This window comes from Morone saxatilis, unplaced genomic scaffold, assembly GCF_004916995.1.
Source record: "Morone saxatilis isolate NCDOM2014 unplaced genomic scaffold, NCSU_SB_2.0 Contig19, whole genome shotgun sequence".
Classification (NCBI taxonomy): Eukaryota; Metazoa; Chordata; class Actinopteri; family Moronidae; genus Morone; species Morone saxatilis.
In genome coordinates, this window is record NW_023339751.1 from 22937495 (window position 1) to 22942891 (window position 5397).

A 5397-nucleotide genomic window follows, 5' to 3' on the forward strand; every position below is an offset into this window, starting at 1 on the left:
ATTGTTTGTTTGCTCCTCCAGCATTTTGATAATTAAGTACACTGCAGAAACCAAAAGAATAGCTAATTGTGATTATTGTGTTTTTGATTCAAGCGGCACCAAGGACCGTTCTGCGTCAGCATGGCTCATGGGTCCTGGAAGATATACAGCAGGGCCTTGGACACTCTACTCGAACCAGCCTGGCTAGCGCGCCAGCTTCTTGGGTCCACTGTGGAACAAAATGTGATGCCTGGTAGTCGGCAGATCCTCTAATTCAGAGGTGAAGTTTAAGATGATAGAGTTGGTAAAATTGATATTTTATGTATTTTTTATGCACTTTGCCAAACTTTTCTTCTTGTCTAATTCTTTAGTTTTGCTAAACAATTGTCCTGCTTTTTTGTTGCCTTTGTTTTAAGATATAGTCTGTACTTTCAATGTAACTGTAGTGCTTTCTTAAAAATACGCTCTCAATAGATTAACACATTTGTTCACTTTGTTGACAAGCGAGCACGATGGTGCATACGACACTAGTCATATAAGTTGCTGTTGCTCCAATTGGATCGTAATTTGGTGGATTGGCACTTTTGTGAGGTTGGGGTTGAATCCTCTCTGCCCTATTCACATATATATAAAATCGCCTATAATGACTTTTGAAAACAATTTTTGGTCCTCTTTTTTATAGGTATTAGTATGTAATATATATTGCAGCGCTACTAACTGGGAACAACACGACAAAATAATTTAACTGTAGAATGAAAATTGATACAGTACAAAAAACAATTTCTTCAATACTAAGAGTAAATGAAGGAAATTTGAACTTAATATTGAAGCGACTTTTTTTTTTAACAAGGTCGATTTTGTCACTGAATTGGAACTTTTAAAAAGCCAAATACAATAAAAACCCATTGAATCCCCTGAGAAATTAACATACCGCTGTTGGCAGACGTGCTAACATGTTGTCCACATGCTCTCGCCTTATTCGGGGCCGGCCTAGACGTTCGCGAACCGTTTCCGACATGCGTCCTGCGCTGAGTTAAGTATGAAGGTTTCGCCTTGGGGTTCCCTTTTTAACAATTGGTTTAGACCCGTTTCTTGAATGGAACACAGAGTGAAGCTGTTAATTGAATTAAACTTTTTTTTTCCAACCCATCCATTTCAGTAAATTTTTCAAAACCACTCCCGGAGAAAAAACTACAGTGGCCCCCTACAGTCCGAAACTTTCCCTATTCGCCTTTAAAGTGACAACCAGAAACAGAGAGTATTGTGCAGAACCCCAAGGTGGCCACAGCATGGACCTATTCGCACACCATAGTTACGGCAATGGCCTTCCCATTTGGGGTCCTTTACAGTGTTTGGATTGTCTGTTTTGACCAAAAGACTCAAATATAATAAATCCATTGTAATAGCAGCCTTTGGGGTCGAACCAACATTGGGGGCAAAGTGGTTATACATGCAGATTCCATATAAGGGTAGGTTCAGGACACCGCTCACAAACCAACCTCCTGTTCGATAAGAAGCCGCTCAGCTAAAAAGTAAACTCCAGCATGCTGAAAGGGAGAAAGAACTTACCCGCGCGTTGATGGAGCTCGCGAGTCTTCTCGCTCTCGCCGCCCACTGTGAGGGGGCCTGCTCCAGGCCTCCAGCGTGCAGAATGAACACTACGGTTTCTCCCTGCCTCATCAAGAGCCCAGTATCCACGAACAAAGCTCTGGCGGAGACATGAGACATAGCAGTAAGGAGAACTACAGCCAACTGGGCTAAATAACAATCCAGGCAAGCAGACGCATAGTGCTATGCACCGCTCGGGGGGACCACCGAGCTCAACGGGCCAGCTCTTTTGGGGTGCCCTTCCCCGGGTCTGCCAGACGGTTAGTACCGCTAGCCCAACCCAATGCTCCAAAGGAAAGGAAAGTGGTGGTGGTGAACTGGAGACAGGGTCATGGGCGGCCAAGGCTCACTGATGCACGTAGGGAGTGAAGGCTGGCCCGTGTGGTCCGATCCAACAGACGAGCTCCTGTAGCTCAAACTGTTAAATTAATGCTGGTTCTGATAGAAAGGTGTCAGAACACACAGTGCATCACCAGGCTGCCCAGGTGGTCAGAATGTTATGGCTGATCGGTGTAGTGTTTCATTTAAAAATAAGGTATATTTAATACAAGAGCCCCAAGAGCTTGCGATATCTAAAATAAAAATTATTGATTTAGTAAAAATAAAGTGACACTTTAAGTGCAGTCAAAAACTTGTTACTGCTCTGATAATGAGGAAAATCTGGGAGAAAAGGAGAGTAGTCCTTAGCTGTGATCCATATAAGGATTTTCATAAAGAAATATGAAAATAAACCCATTAATGCAGTAGTAAAGAAGATGTTGACGGTTTTCCAACCATGACATTTCACTCCCAGTGCAGCAACCTGAAGTTATAAAGGCTTTATTGATCTTCATCTAGAGACACTTAAAATTTCCCACACATTACTGAGAAAGAGATTTGTCAATACATTACATTCCTCTTTATCTCTAAACCTCAGACATATCCAGTAATCACCTCAACAACATGGATTACTTACTTACTTAAGTCTTCCATACACCAGTAAATCAAATTTCACAGCTAATGATGATTTTCATTTTTGATGAATCAATCGTTTATTTTTTGAGTGATTCATTATTTAGTTTATTAAATTTTGACAACTATGAAAAATGCCCTGTAATAAAGCAGGGACTTGAAATTGTTGCTGTTTTTTTTTTTTGTTCATCAACTAATTGATTAATCATCTCAGTGTCTACTTCAGTTACAGGAGCATGGTGCCACCTGTTCCAGGACTATGGCCACGCCACATGTATAGTAACAGTACATTTTCTTAGTACATTAGCTGCACCTCACGCATCCTCACCAGCATGGTGGTCTATATCTTACCTTAAAGGGGCACTTCAAGTATCTCATAAATAATTAGAAGGGTACTCAGAGAGCGACATCCTCTGCCAAGGTGGTTTAGAATTAACTGCATAATTTTCTTACCACTCAAAGTGCTTTACACTACATGTCACACACATTCACCCACTCACACACATTCATGCACAGGCTCATCAGTACTAACTTACTAAGTATCTTGCCCACAAATGACACCTGGTTTGTATCTTGCCCAAGTACACTTTGACATGGGGACTAGAAGGAGCCTGGGATCGGACCGCCAATCTTCTATTGATTTTGTTTCTATAGTGATGTTGACCAAGCAATCAATTGACTTCATAATTTCAGCTCCACTGGCCAATGAAGACTTTCACTTTCCCTCATATCCAGTCCACTCCCAGTGGTGTCTTATTCATTCACTGCTGTATTAATACTGGAATTCCAACGTATAAAACTGGACACAATACCTGTGTACCTGAAGACTTTGTAGCGAGAAAGAAAAGATGAGCTTACAGTAGCATATTTTTTGGCTACTGCTGCCCCCTGCTGTGCCGAGGAGATTAAAGCATCAGGCATTGATGAATAGTTATTCCTTCACATCAGAAATACAATGTACATCTTCAGAACTGCAATATTTAATGATGGCCTTCCTCAATAAGAATCAACTGTTTCCTTTGTAAGATCTGACCTCAGATGCTAAATTGGGTAGATACTTCCCTCTACTGGACATTTACAGCACACTACACCTGAAACCTCTAACAATCATTATACAGCAAATGTATGAAATCATCTAATTAAACACTCATATTGGAAGTCCAGTCTCCAAACGTATAGTTCCTATATAGAAGAGTGTGATGTAAGATGGTGGGGAAAAAAGGGCGACTATCAAGACTGGTTTAGAACTCCTACCCTGGAGGCAGAGCGGGTCGTCTACTAACGAAGTTGTTGGTTCGATCCCGGCTCCCCTGACACGTGTGATTGTTCGATGCTGCATGGAATTGTTGTGCATCACTGAGTGAATGTGTGTGGAAAGGGTGAATTGGGCACGTAGTGTAAAAACGCTTTGAGTGGTCGGAAGCTGAAAGGCACCATACAAGTACAGGTCCATTTACCATTTACCATTTACCTTTGTTATAAATGCCTGTACATTCAATGTTAAATCTGCCACCACTGCCATACTGTAAACTGCATGTGCATATTTACACAGTTTTGGAAGTGAGAGAAAAAGGAGAGAGTGCAGAGAAGAAGCAGTTCTCAGCAATGTAATCTGTAAATGTTTAATTGTTTAAAATTGTCTCAAAATGCCATATTTGTCAGGCTCTTTCAGTCTTTCAAAATGCAAATCCATGTGACTTTTTCAAAGAAATCTATAAAAAATGCCCCCGTATAAGTCACAAAACCCAATTACTGATCTCAATAGTCTTATTTTTTATTTTATTTTTTTAAATATTTTTTTCGGCTTTTATGCTTTATTTGGTAGCAGCTGGAGACAGACAGGAAAGGGGGCAGGAAGGGATGACACGCGCAAAGGGCGCAGGTCGGATTCGAACCCATCAAAGACTCACCCATAGTCTTAGTCTTAATCTGAGATTAAGTTTCCTCATCATCTCCACCATAGTGGATCGTGCCTTTTACATGCATCTTCAAACCTACGCATCTACCTGCCATCATATTGGAGTAGCCCATGTTATCACCAGCCTCCTTTCTAAGACGACAACTCCCTTTTCAAAGTGGCATGTTTATATTTTATGGCCAAAGAATCAAATAATTAGCCAGGCTCGCTTGAGAGAGAGAGGCCTTTTTCATTATATTGGGGCGGCTGTGGCTCAGAGGAAGAGCGGTGTCTACTAACGAAGGTTGTTGCATCTTGAGCAAGATCTGACCGAATTGCTCCGATGCTGTGCATGGTGTGTGAATTGTGAGATGGTTAGTTTATGTTTGATGGACTTTGCCATCACTGAGTGAATGTGTGTGAAGGTGAATTGGCACGTAGGAAAGCGCTTTGGTGGTCGGAAGACTAGAAAGGGCTATACAAGTACAGGTCATTTACCTTATATTATGCTTTGGAGAGATAGATGAGTTATGTGTGCTTTGATGTGTGTGTGTGTTGGGTGTGGTGTGTGTGTGTGTGTGTTGTGTGTGTTGAGCCATGCTTGGAGTGGTTCGGTGTTTTGATAGACCACAGGATGATCAGACAGGTTCAGCCATTAATAAATTCATGTCATGTCCCATTTAAAAAGATAATAATTCCTTTATTTATATAAGGAGAATTCATTTTGACACAGCAGCATAGGCAAAGCAGCGCAAAACAGAAACAAAGAATTCACAAATAAAAATATTGCTAATATTATTATATTAGACATAAACTATAAATTAAAGTATAACTATTTGTTGTTCAAGTAGGAATGGAGTCCAAAATATGAGCAGAAAATTAAACTTGACTAAAAAAACTAACTAAAACTCAAACTCCAAAGTGAAATTAAATATAAAAGTGCAAAAGGTTTGTGTGTTGTG

At 40.6% G+C, this 5397-nt stretch overlaps 1 protein-coding gene across 1 annotated transcript in view; it reads right to left on the reverse strand.

The window, feature by feature from the left end:
* Positions 1 to 5397, reverse strand: part of pdzd8 (PDZ domain containing 8) — a gene marked incomplete in the record, with an annotated part of 44365 nt that overhangs the window by 24755 nt on the left and 14213 nt on the right.